The sequence below is a fragment of the Pholcus phalangioides genome, unplaced genomic scaffold (assembly GCF_987345545.1).
Source record: "Pholcus phalangioides strain wild (caught in Gottingen) unplaced genomic scaffold, Ppha-v1.0 ptg000017l_1, whole genome shotgun sequence".
NCBI lineage: Eukaryota > Metazoa > Arthropoda > Arachnida > Araneae > Pholcidae > Pholcus > Pholcus phalangioides.
The window spans coordinates 41,870,869-41,885,513 of record NW_028301610.1 but is presented as its reverse complement, the minus strand read 5'-3'; the positions used below and the strand labels follow the sequence as shown (position 1 = coordinate 41,885,513).

At 36.1% G+C, this 14,645-nt stretch overlaps 1 non-coding gene across 1 annotated transcript; it reads left to right on the top strand.

The window, feature by feature from the left end:
* Positions 1–14,144: 14,144 nt before the first annotated feature.
* TRNAS-GGA (transfer RNA serine (anticodon GGA)) lies at positions 14,145–14,218 on the top strand. Its single transcript has one exon. It is a non-coding gene; the product is annotated as a tRNA-Ser (tRNA).
* Positions 14,219–14,645: the final 427 nt, after the last annotated feature.

Below are 14,645 nucleotides of genomic sequence, written 5' to 3'. Positions count from 1 at the left end.
ACCGATAGACAACGCCTTCACTTCCAACCCATCTCACTAATGGCAGTAAATTGCGATATGGCCGTGTTTGGTGAAGTAGTATGGTTTTCTACACTTTTCTTGAAATTCTTACAGATTGTTATAAAGGAGTACTAATTGCTCTGCAACATACGCCAGATATTTTGGCATATTCTGCTTTGGGGCTCATACCTCAAGAATTCCTGGCTATATGCGAATCTGTATGACTCAAGAATCCCTGACTGTTAGTGGATTTTTACGACCCATCACGGAAGCCCTCGCTAATGAAGTTTAGGTCGTGATCCATAGCTCAAGAATCCCTGGCTGTCAGTACATTCGTACGAAACTTCTCGGAACAACCTGCGAATCTAGTATCGGTCGGGACACATAGGTCAGAGCCCCCGGCTGTTAGTGGAGTCAGCATCGGGGGGGGGGGGAGTTTGGATTTGCTGACGTTTGATGACTGGGGAGGGTTTGAAGGTTGCTTACATCATCAGCCACCCTTTTTTTCAAGATATGAAATATTCTAAGCTGCTGACGAAATTTTGCTGACAGGGAGGGGGGGGGGGGGGTCAAAAATGGCAAAAAATCTGCTGACGTAATACTTGAATGGCCCCTATCTCACAAGACAAAGCTCACAATTTCTGACACTATGTTGAATGGGCTGATTCCAGGAACCTATTCACGGACGCTATCCCGCTACTGCACGATGCGGCTGCACCTGCTGCGTTTCCGCCCTGGGCCGATTCGCTAGTCCTTAGTGATCGACCTGGACGCCCCGGGTTCCCCCGAGGCAACCATATCGACAATTTCTGACACTGCCACCAGATGGCGACTTATCCGAAGACGATGTCACTCTCCCCGTGTTACTACTACTGCTACTTTCGTAGTAATAGCGGAGAGTGACATCATCTTCAGATATCTACCTATAACTTAAGTGACCCTCGACGCGTTTTCGAGCCTTATGACTTTCGAGGTTATGACTGTTTGGATTCAGACAACGACCCGTTTCGGAAGCTCCTGCGACCCAAGTTTGGGCCGTGACCAATAGATTAAGAACCCTGCTTTAAACCGTGGATCCGGTCCAAACAACCATGTTAATGTAAAATAACCGCGATACGACAAAAACGATCAACTACATAATCTAACTAATATTTCAATTAGCTATGAAGAAAAATGTTGTAGAAAGACCGTATGGAAAATGTACGTATTAAATTTGAATGTATGTAAATAAACACAACTGAGTATAAAATGGCAAAAACAATGGCCCCGTGAAGTATTTAAACACTTATCCTATTACTAAACGTATTACGTTATTACTAAATAACGTTATTTAGTACCTGGTATGACGTCCATAAGTACCAACTATCAGGTAATCCTAAAATTACGAAAACAAATTAAAAATTAATAATTCACAATATAATTACCATAGGCGGACGTGGTTTTCATAGAAATGCACAAAAATAAGTGGCAGTTTTTTCATAATAATTATCAGAAAAAATGTAACACATTTTAGGAAAAAAATTGGCTCCGAGTATATAGTTTGTATATTGATGCACAGTGAAATCCTGCTACAACGATATTCGGTATAACTATAAATACCTGTACATCGATATTTTTCAAATCTTGTTTGAAATTGCCTATGGTCTAATGTTATACACCGCTCGATACAACGATATATCCTCTAATACGATAAATCTATCTATAACAATTTATTTTTTTAAGAGATTCTTGAAATAGCTATATACAGGGTGATTATAAAAAAACTATCCCGACATATGGGCCCCTAACTATCATACCATTCACAGAAACTGAATGAAATTTTGGCATAAGGTATTTTGATGTATGCGCTCAAGAATGATATGGAAAACAACAGTGTCACTCTAACAGTTACGGTTACAGTGAGAAAATTTCGAAAATATCAAATGGCAACACCAAGTTTTTTGTATTGGAATGTGATCTCCATTGTGAAAAACCCTAAATAGCGTTCGAACGGCAACTGTAGCATGAAAATCACCGGCGGTAGATAGGCTAAAAGTGAGGACAACCAATAAGGACAGAGAAGCAGCATAAAATAAAGCATTTTATTGTGTTTCACAAATTTTCCACATCACCTTGTGGAGGACTAATCAGGCTGGGATCTCAGCCGAAGAAACGGTGTGACGAATGAAACGAACATTAATGCTCTGGTGCACGGCAAAGTCCTTTTTACTTTTTCCTTGCCTAGCTCCGTGGATTTTCGTGCTACAGGTGCCATTCCAACGCTATTTAGTGTTTTTCAGTATGGAGATCTCCAATACAAAAAACTTGGTGTTGCCATTTGATATTTTCGAAATTTTCTCACTGTAACCGTAACTGTTAGAGTGACACTGTTGTTTTCCATATCATTCTTGAGCGCATACCTCAAAATACCTTATGCCAAAATTTAATTCAGTTTCTGTGAATGGTATGATAGTTAGGGGCCCATATGTCGGGATAGTTTTTTTATAATCACCCCGTATATATATATATCTATTTCAAGAATATATATATATATATATATATATATAACGATATTTTTTTATATTTCGCTCAAAAACATCTTGAATTTAATTTTAACTTCTTGTTTTCAATCTTCCAAGAGCGTCAAATAACATCAGTGTTTTGCATAACATAATCAATGAAAATGTTGATAAAATTTTTGGTATAGCCACTTTCTCTGTAAGGCACTAATGTGCAATAATGCGGTAAACTTCTTTACAGGGGCTTCATTTTCATGTTCTGAACGAATTTATGATGAACGTATGATTAATTACAGTTTTTCGCGACGACTAAGTGCTTTAAAGTGCATTTTCTGATGGTACTAACAACGCAGATTTAGAAAAGATGCCAACAACAGCATAAATTTGGTGGCACGTGATGGCAATGTTGCCTCTCGATATAACGCGATAATCCCTTTACAACGATATTTTTTCTTGCCCCGCAGAATATCGTTATATCGAGGTTTCGCTGTAGTACAGTTCCAACCAAAGGAATGATTACCCCTACATAATGATTATATCTATAGTGACCTTAACCAAGATTTGTGTAGTTTAATATTTTAACCATGATAACGAGCTCATTAATTAGATGATAGACGAACTTATTTAATTTTTTGAAGGAAAGACTTTTTTCTGAATATTATGCTGCAGTAAACTCAGAAAGAAAAGTCTACTGGTCTCCGCTGGCAATCGAACCCAGTCCTCTTGCAAACCGAGCAAGCGCAGTAACCGTTTTGCAAGAGGACTTGGTTTAAATCCTGCCGGATACCCGTAGACTTTTCTTTCGGCATAATATCCAGAAAAAGATCTTTCCTTCATATGTGTGGGGGCTGAAAAATAAATCATATATTATTCATTTTATTTCATTTTTATTTGATTCCTTCCCGTAAGGGGAGTTGATGTTGCAATCAGAGTTTTGTAAGAAATATATTCAAATCAGACGATGAATGGACAGAAAATTAATGAACAAAAATGTATCCAAATAAATAATAACAACAATAAAAGTTTAAATTGTTTTCTCTAAGAAAAAGAATTGCTCTCCTTATTCGGAAACACGAGTCGTGGAAAACAAGAATAATTTCAACTCGTTATTCTAAGTACAAAAGCCGGTCCATTATTTCTGAAATTCACCTCGTTTAGGTCTCAAAGTAAAACAACCCTAAATCTACAGAAAATGTATCATCAAGACATTTCTAATGGTCCACTTCCCTAACTACAAGACAGTTCCTTTGAAGCGACTCAAAAATGATGCTTTTCCGGAACAGTGTCTGTTATTATCATTGAAAATCCTCGATAATTATGCGGTAATTAAAACCATGAGTTAATAATTAACACTTCTTTCAATGTAATAATAATTAAAAACAAAAACAACAGTAATAAAAATAAATAAATAAACACAATTCTCATGCTAATGATTTTGGAAGAATACACGGCTTGTGCGTTTCTCTCTCTTGAAAAGGTTTTCGACAAAATTTCAGAGGAGAGGAAAAAGATAGGAACATTGATTAAACATCGCTTCGCATAAATCGAATTACCCACAGAAGCAAAGAAACGCGGTTGTGATGAGTAAAACGAAGAGAATACCTCTTATAAGAATAAAAAAAAATTAATGGTTCAATTGAACAATTGAGATTTTTCGCGTAAGAATCAACGAGAAAGAAACACGGTGGAGCCTCGTTTATACGTCGCTCAGTTATACGACTTTCACATTTATACGACGTTCGGCTTCGGTCGCAATCGGTTTCTATACATTTTAATGTGAAAATAATATATTTATTCTACTCAAAACTTCAATTACTCGATGTGTTCACTTCAACTCCAACTCTTTTTTTTTTTTTAAATTTTGTTTATACCCATCAAATGCACGCAATCTCTGTAGACAGTGGAAAACGCGTCGCTGAAACAGCATATTATCACTGCAAAAGCTATAAAATTTAGGGCAGGGGTTTTCAACGCATGGCCTGCGGGCCACATTTGCCCCTCGGAGGTTTTTGTCGTGGCCCACCGTTCATTTTTGGAAAATGATTGAAAACATTAAAAAAACGATTAATTCTAGAAATACTGTAATTTAAGAATTTTTGAAACAAATAATTTCAGAACTAGTCACAAAAAAACAACCTATAAACCAATGAGAGAAATAATTTCGTAATTTCTGACAGAAATGATTCCACAATCAATAAAAGAATAATTGCATAATTATTGAAGGAAATTATTTCAAGAGATACAGTCAAACCTCGTTAGTGCGTCACCCGGTTAACACGTCACTCCGCTTACCGGATCACTTTTTGGAAGTCCCTATTATCTTCAGGTAGGAAATGGCACAGCTATGGCTTACTCAGTTTAATGAGTCGCTCCGCATATCAAGTCATATTTTTGCTCTCCCAAGAGTGACTTATTAACGAGGTTTGACTGTATATTGAAAAGTAAAATAATTTCAGAATTATACATAAATAAAAAAAAAAAATTTAAAGTGATTTCAGATTAAAATTATCTCAGAAAAATTAGTTTAATCAGTAATTAATCAAACACTTTTTCAGAATTAGTGAAAAAAATTATTTCAGAACTAACCAAAATTGATAATTAATAAAAAATAATTTCAGAATGAATAAAAATATTTGATTAGTCCCTGTCTAACTCGTCCCCCCGCATTGGCTCCTTTTATTAAGATAATACTAAATTACATGAGTTGGTGGCCTGCGGGCTTCGTTGGAAGTTTCGATTTGTCCCGCCGTGTCTGAATGGCTGAAGACCTCTACTTTAGGAAGATTGTTAGCGCATACGAAAATAGCTGGCTGATGACCATTTAGAATGGACACTTAAGTGATTTGTCTAATGCTTCTTTCTGAGAAAACGTAGATGTGGCGAGCCCCAAAGAAACAAGTTTTGATTGTTTGAAAGAGGGCCATGTATCCTCTCAGAATTTTTTCTCCCAATGTCTTTAGTGTTATTCCCAGAGGATGAGAAAGTCCATTGTAAGCGTTTGGAGGGTACAGGTCTGCCAATGAGAGACATATAAGGTACACACACAATACTGTATCAGTTGTTTCGAACATTTCCAGTGGAATTTTCTTTTGTTGTGGTGCTTTGTTTGCTATGCCGTTCGTAATGTCGAGAAAACAAAAGCCGCTTTCTCTAGAAGATTAACTGGAAATTTTGGAAGAATTTGACAAGGAATTTTAAATTAACGGTATAAAAAAAATGTTAAATTAATGGTATAAAGAAATGTTAAATTAATGGCGAAAGGATTTTAAATTAATGAATGACAATCTTGTGTAAAACAATTGAATATCCTTGTGTCAACTTTGAAAACGTTTAAAAAAGCAGAGAAATAAAATCAAAAACCAAGCTGCTGGTTGCAGATCATCTGCTGCTAAAAAGGTGAGAGTGCAAGACGGGTAAATGTCTTAAGCAAAGGTAATGTTTTGCTAATTTTATTCCTTAAAGCAATTTGAATGCGGATTCAAAATTCAATTTTTTTTTTGGATTTTTTCCCCATAAGTAAGATTGAAATGAATTTTTTTTTGTAACAGAATCGGACACGGATATTCATTTTTTTAAGGAAGTCTCAGCTATGCGACTTTCTCATTTATACGACACTTTACGGCCTCTTGAACGTCGTATAAACGAGGTTCCACTGTATGAGATTAGAAAGAAAGAACATAAATGGCGGACTTCAAGGTTACATGTGAAATTACGGATGAAGAATATCACAAGACATGGAGTAGAAGGTGAGAGAGAGATGAGCAAATTCCAGGTAATTACGAGATAATGACAGGAGAAAAGAAAGTTATCTTGTACCGATTATGTATGTGGAAAGAGAGGGGAAAGTTTTCTCTTAGCTTTAAATTTTTATAAAACGTGAAAGCTCGTATTTCAATTGAAATGTTGTCGAGACGTTTCTGCGTTTATAATAATTTGATGTAATTTGATACATCTATAAATAATTACTGTGTTGTATTTTGCCTCCCATAAATACAAAGAATTTGTTTATGGAGAGATTAAATTTCTCTTTGGAAGCAGTCAAGAACTATGATTGTACTTCAACGTGTCATTTCCAGGCTGTGGCGAAGGTGACAAAACACTGCGGGTGACGTAAGTCCAAAACTAGTGGCAGGTCATTCGTGGATTGCCACCCCACGATAGGACGGTGATAGGACTGCCGTGTAGGGTGGTTATGTGGCAATAATTGTCAGCGTGGCATGAAAGGGACGCGTCTTTCTGTGGTTATAACCCTTTCAGACCCTGGTGCCACAAATGTGTGTTGGTTGCTTCTTCTCACTATAGAAGTTTATCTTTCTTTTTTTTATCTCAGGAGATTAAGCCCTGACTTGAAGGATGGTATAAGTTTTGAGTTAGAAATGTGATGAATATGACTGATATGAACTTTGTGGGGGCTTTCATCAGAGGGAAATACTTGAAGTTGAACTTTCAGGGGGTTCTTAAGATGGCTCCTAGGAGAAAGTGCCTCCGAAAAAAGTGTGATTCATTGCATAAAATTTAGCAATAAAATTCTGGAAAACATTGTATGTGAAGATAAATATACTCTTCATCATTTTGGCTGAAAAAAATTTGAATGAGGTGAATTATTTCTTCACAACAAAAATGAATAAAGAAATGAAAAAAAATTGGAAAATAAAATATTTGCTGACATTTATATTTTTAATGTATTTTTTGAGTATCAAATGTGCAAAAACATTTTAAAAATTCAAAAAAATTAAGCTCGGGTCTGAAAAGGTTGACTTCAAGCCATGAATGTGAGCCTATCTCCCGTTAAAAAATATTTCGCCACATAGAACAACAGATCTACAACACTACTAATATTCAATCATCACATTTTACCCATACTTTGAAAAAATTAAATAGATGGCAGGTCTAAAATTTTTAATGTGCAACACTAAATACGCACTCAGACTGTTAGATACACATTCACACTTACGGCACAACTCATTAGGTAATGAATTGCCCATGCTGGTAGACCAGAATTGTGCTCTGTTTGAAAGGAAAAAAAAGAGAGCTCCCTGGAGGAAGTCACTGCTACAGGGGTAAGGGCGCGTGCACACTGCACATGTGACTTGTTGAACTTGCGGGTATGTGATGACAAGCAACGTACCAGACTAGTCGGTGGTTTGTTAAGTCGTGTCTACATGCGCTTGCTAAACGTTGTCCTTGAGTGGTTTGCAGAAATTTTCATCGATTTGTACGGCTGTCACGAAATATTGCGAGAAAAGCAATACTTACTAAACGAACGTCAAACTTGGGATGACCAGCCGACGGTGGGTTCATCAAGGAGACATGTGGCACTGCGATCCCAAACGGTTTGTGCGTGGGCGGAGAAAGAAGAGGAAAAAATAAATAAAGAGTAGTAATTAATTACCCCACGGTTAAATTGAGCGAATAGAATATGTAGACGCGCTTCAAGGGTTTCCAAGCAAAGTGTGTACCGTACCGAAGACTAGTACACGCCATGCATCCGACAATTTATCTACCCCTGATGTATTAGCATAGTGTTGGTGGAGTTTAAACAATCGCAATTATGGTCAGCGGAGCACCATAATATTCAGTGACGAGTATAGATTGATCTTGTAGACTGATTCTTGTCGTACAACCGTTTGGAGAAAAACAGAAACAGCTGCCAATATAATATCAGAGATTATTCAAGAGGTGCTGACAGGGTCACCCTTACCAGACGCGGAGCTCGGTGCGAAAATAATAGCGGGGCCGGGTGCGTCTCAACAATTCCGGGGCGCCAAAAATATTTAGGATTCCCCCCCACTCTTCTTTATCCCAAATTGATATATTTTGTGGGGGCGGAGAATCGGCATCTATTATTTCAGAAAATGCAGGAATGCTGAGAAATATGTCCATTCAAAAAACTTTAAACACACAATTAAATATAAGTTAACATAAAAATTTATGAAAATTCAGCACCGAAGGTAATTTTAAACTAATGGGGAGAAACAATTCCCGAACTTAATAAAAATTTTAGACTTACGTGATTTAAAATAATTGACAGAGAGAAATAATTCTAGCAGAAATAAGTGCTGCTAGTAAAAATTCAGAATTAATGAAAGAAAAAAGAAATCCTGAAAATTCAGAGTTAACGGAGAAAAAAATTCCAGAATTGAGATGAAAATTCAGAATTAACGGGAAAAACATTCCAGAATTGAAGGAAATTCAGAATTAATGGGAGGAAAACATTCCAGAATTGAAGTAAATTCAGAATTAACGGAATAAAAAAAATTCCAGAATTGATGAAAATTCAGAATTGACGGAAGAAAAAAAATTCCATTATTTTTTTCGTTTTTCATTAATACGAGTAATTCCCATGTTGGGAGCTTATGGTTCAGCCATCGAAAAAGCGGCGAAAATATATCTCAAATATAGTTATATTACAGAAACTATAACTCTGATGCTGGGTCTAGAAATAAAAATTAGAGAAAATTTAGCCATTGTGTAGCTAATTCAGGAAAGTTACTCTATTACCGAAACTAACATCTTAAGAATTACCGTAGAGGAACATAGATAAAGGGATATTTAAACCTTCTTTGCCATTAAGAAATTTTGTTGAAAATGTACCTCTTGTAGTTTCAACTTCTACAATAATTGGCACGAATTTCTCTCGTGCTTTGTGTATTTAAGAGTTGAAAATGGCTTTTATGGTAATAAGTTTAAACAAGTCGGTAGCGCAGGAGAGATCTTAGGGTCCGGAACCACCTGAAATATGAGAAATTTTTAGAGCAAATAACTCATGTAGGTGGAACAAGTGATTAATCTCACCATTTCACTAGTTTAGTCTCCTACTTTGAGTAGTGAGTTTTAAACCATGTTTGTTATTTCGAGAGAATGACACCCTTTTAATGTGATTTCTTATGTAGTTTTGTATGTGCCCTGTTCTTGAAAAGACGTGATCCTCTTTTAAACATGTACGGGAATGATAAGTAAAATAGCAATGTACATGTAATTCATGTTTAGTGTGATTTCTAGCTTCAGGGTTTGAGGATGTTCTAAAGCCTTACTTTTTTTTCGAAATTCATTTTTCAACGGTTTCTGAATCCTTGGGATGAGCTTTATCGGATTATGCAACAGGATTTATTCCAATGGAAATATTTTTAGCAAAAATTACAATGTAAAGTTGGTCGTTTCTACCAAAAGGTATCCACTTTGTTCATTCACTTCGGTATTTTTTTGGCGGAACTTCTCGATAACGGTTACCCATGAGACAAAATTTTCTTGCTGACGAGGAGAGTCCGCTAATGGATAATAAAATACAATGAGCCCCATCGACGTAATTCAAAAGAAGTGTCCGTTAGTGTAGGTGTCCGCTAACGAGAGTGTCCACTGTAGAATGATCGTGTTTCTTATGTTAATGACGAGAGGGCAGTAAGGGTATCATGCTGGGCTAGATAAAACCTCCTGGAATCAACCGAGGAATCAGAAATTTACAATTTTTCAGACTTGATCAGCTCTAATTTTAATCAGAAGGTAAAATTTCCACTAAGTTTCTTTCAAAACGGACCATTTCTGAAATTTAAATGTAGAAAGTTACCTTAAATGTTGATCAAGAAACATACAGTATTTAAATATTCTTCTATCATTCCTATATGCTACCTGTTGGGCTGTTTTCGACTTTTGTAAAGCAAACGTATTCCGGGGTGGAATACTTTTTTACTTCTACTGTAAATTTAGCAAAAAGTGGAAATATTCCCTTCTGAAAATAAGTTCCTCTCAATTATCTGAACACATCAGATACATTTTACAAGTGATATAACTTGTGGATCACCCCCGAAGCTCCGACAAAGAAAATTGTAATTTATAACTTTTCCGGAAATAATACATAAAGACTTTTTTTTCCTATTGTTATACACAGAATTTACGCTTCGACGTACATAATCTTGTTATTGTACTTTTATCAGATAAACGCCAGCGACAGCTTGGGGAAGAATTCAACCTTTATCGACTTTTAAAACTTTTACTCTTTGTTGGAGAATTAATGTGAAGCGGTTGACGCTGAGTCATAAACATATAATTTATCATGTGTATCAGATAGGCGTATTATCATAGAGTATGTTTCATATTAAGCAATGGCCCGGTTGCATTGAAGTTAACGGCGGCCCTTCGAGCTATAGCCCGTAAATCATCCATTAGTCGATTTCCAAGTCGACAATTAAACTAGTTAGAAACGTTTTATGGAAATGAACTTCGCGAAAGACACCGATCTCGTCCTCAAGTTTAAGCTAATTTTCTTACACTATCCAACAACGAAACTGAGTATGACATTCCAATTCTGAATTAACGAGTTTGTATAACTATTTAGACTGCTCGTATCATTGAAATATATTATAATCGAATTCCATTGATGTGGAATATTTAACAGAACGTTAAAGCATTTTAGACAAATTTATATAATCATTTCATATAACTATTAATATCCATAAACTCCCTCCATTTACAACTGGAAACTTTTTTCGAGCATAGGCTATTTATCGTATTTCTGAACAAAACTGTCAAACGCTTTTTTTTAAATATATATTTCCGAATATATAAATGTCCCCTTTTTTTCATTTTACAAAAATATTAGTTAAAAATATTTGCTAAATAATTAGCATCGATCCCGAACGCTTAAATTGAAATTCAATGCGCTTATATTCGAGATTCAAAGATAATGGTGTTGACCCTCTATATGGTTTACCCCATAAAAACGTATTGGAATTTTTTAAAATATAAAAACGGATGTAAATTGGTGCTGTTAGCATATTTTTAATTGAAACGATCATCAACACAGCAATTTAATTAATTAGAGTGAATTTTCTAATTATCTAAAACGATTAATTGAGGGTAAAATATTCCGTTTGCCTTGATTTTAATGTTATCTATATCTTATCAAATCTTGATTATGAAAGTTGAATAGTTGTTTTTGAATTTTATTTCCGATTTTCTTAATTTTGTTAGACTTTATAAATCTCTGAACAGTAAAACTCTTCAGCAACTCTCACTCAAAATGACATCAACAAGAAATCAACTCTTTCTAGATAAAAAAAAATGCTGTACTTATTTTTTGACGTATATAGCCGTATATGCCATTTATATAGCCGTATTTTGTATTGAAATAGCGTTTAGCGATATACTCTCTCTTTCTAAAATACCAAAAAAAAGAAAAGAAATAGGTATAATTTTTTTTTTTACCATGTATTTGTCATGTAAATTCAAATATACACTGGACCCTAGCCTAGAAGGTTAATGTTTCAGGCTTAACGATCATCTTTTATGGTCATTATGTGCTTGAGAGATATCATTAACATTCTTAACTACACTGGTGTAAGAAATTCAGAGAATTTGCAGACTTGGTCGATTATCTCTAGAACTACTGTACCGATTTTAATGAAATTTGATATGTACATACATTGATACAATACAAAACAAATAACCATTCAATAATTGTGTGTAATAAACACGCATGATCGTGCGTAACACTCGTTGGAGTCGGAAGGTATGAAACAGGGTTGCAGAATAAACAAAAAAATGGGTTAATAGATGGGTTAATAGGAAATATGGTCCCCTCTTACAGATATACAGGTCTCGCAGCGTGATTTCATACTTGAAATAAGGCAGTTTATCATTTCCTGTGGCAATTGGTCCCACTCGTTCAGCAACGCTGTTTTCATTCCCTGGAAGGTTCCCGGAGGGGGGGGGGCTGCGAGTTGTGCAATTGCCCTCCCCAGAGCGTCCCAGACATGCTCGCTCTATAGGGTTAAGGTCTGGAGATCTGGCTGGCCAATCCATCCGGCGAATATCCTCCCTCTCTAGAAAATCGTCGAACAGAAGAGCTCTATGTGGCCTCGCGTTATCGTCCATTAAAATGAACTGAATGAAATGAAATGTGCTAGCGAACGAAATGCGTCTTAACTTACGCGCGTTTATAAAGTCTGTTTCTCTACTGGCTCCTCCTACACACACATGTACGCTTACGTATTTGACGTACAAGATTTGCATTTTTGTCTAGAAGCAGTGGTTTTACATTCAGTTCAGTTCTTTTCATGAAATTCGATAAAATATGCAAATTAATAATAATAATAATAATTAATTAATAAAAGCAACGTGATCCACACGTATTCCCAAGGGATCAGCATGATCCGTCTAGGGAATTTGTTAGTGTTAGTGAACATCCATGCCCGAACCGGGATTTATTTTTTTTTTGGCATCAAGAGAGACAATAGATTTATTTCACCAGTGCAGTACAGTTTCATGTTCTTTTAATCAAGAGGATGCAAAAAACTTCCTTCCTTTATAAATGCTACCACGAGTGTTTTACACACGAATCATGGTATATATATTGAAAACATAAGAATGCGCAATCTCTACTTGATTTTCCCCTCAACGGAAGCAGTACTTCAATCGCGCTACACATACAATATCGTAAACGGTACAAAACTTCAATCGTTGTAAATTCTACTAGTATTCCCGAATGTGAAGCATAGGTGGGTATGGGGCTGGAGGGGACGACCACCCCCCCCCCCCTCCCCCAAAAATTTGTATCATTAGCATACACGGGCGGTGAAAAATTCGCCACCCTTCCCGTTCGAAGAGCGTGTATCTGCTTATGATGTGAAGTTACGTATCAAATTTATCTGTAGAAATTTACATTTAAGAAATATGGGCATCGAAATTACGAGTAAAATTCTTTGGAAATTTCATTGAGAATGGGCCCTATTTATTCATCAAATTTTGAAATGTTCAGCATTGAATGTCGGTACAGCAGCTGATGTCACATTAAGAACGCAGTATGGTAGATGAAATGACTTCGTTGAAAAATCAGATTGTTCATGACATCTTATATGTTCAGCCAAAAAAAACAGTTCAGAATATTGCAATCGATATTTAAAACAGAGTGCATAGGTAACAGGGCGTATGCCGTTATACTGGCGAACCGGTGATCCTTGAAGCATACTTCCAATTAGGAAAAGTATCCAAATAACGTGTAGTACTCAGATATGTCATCCTTGTTTTGAAGGGGTTGTATAGTTATTAAAATAAAAAAAATTAACTTTTTATATGGACACCCTGTGCTCAAGAACCTTGTTACAAAGTTGTTGCCCTGTCTCTCTTGATGCCAAAAAAAAAAAATAATATCTTTCACGTTTCTAAGTGAAATTTTCACTGAGATATTCAAATTCGAAAAACGGAGGAAAGTTGGAAAAAAAACAACGTTAAATGGGAGTTAAACGGTTTACCCGTATTAAATAACTGTTTTTCCCAACTTTCCTCCGTTTTTTGAATTCAAATATATCAAATAATATAAATATAATATATCATTCAAATATATTTTCTTCCGAAATGACGTTTTCAACGGATACGTTAAGTAACAATACGTCATTTGAAAACATTACGCATGAAAGTATGTTTCTAACGTCAACTTGTACAAAGATAATCCCCTGGTCTAACAATTCGAAACAGCCTGCATAATATGATAGCGTATGATAGTATGATAGCGGAGAGTGACGTCATCATTGTGTAAGTCGCCATCTGGTGGCAACGTCAGCAGTTGTGAGCTTGGCCTGAGTCTGGTCCGGCCGTCCATGTACGGTCCCTTTCAGTGTACACGAGCTCCAAGGAAAGATTGAGAAATTCGGTGCCTCTGTAGTCTAGTGGTCTAGGGCGTTCACCCGGAAAGTGAAAGGACGTGGGTTCGATTCCCCGCAGGGGCAGTTGAATTTTCTCTCTTTCCAAAATATATCTTCGCAACATCCAGTTGTATGATACCTTCGTATGATAGCGGAGAGTGACGTCATCATTGTGTAAGCCTGCATAACGCAAAACATTAGGTCGAAGCTTAGCAATATACCACTGATACTTTTATATCGTATTAGCGTAATATGAGTTTCGTCAACACCCTCCTATAAATACGACCATATCTATGGGGAATGTTTGTTTCGTTCACTGTAGTGCAGAGGTCTTCACGAGCACTGCCTGTACCCATCATCAAAAGAAGAGCACCCTTACAGCAAGTTTAGCATAAAAATGCTCGAAATCAGAGGATGATTTTAATCCTTGAATATAATTTGTACAAGTTGGTTTAATTGGAACGTTGATCAAGTGCTCGCGAGCGCGAAATCGAACATGAGCATCGAGCAC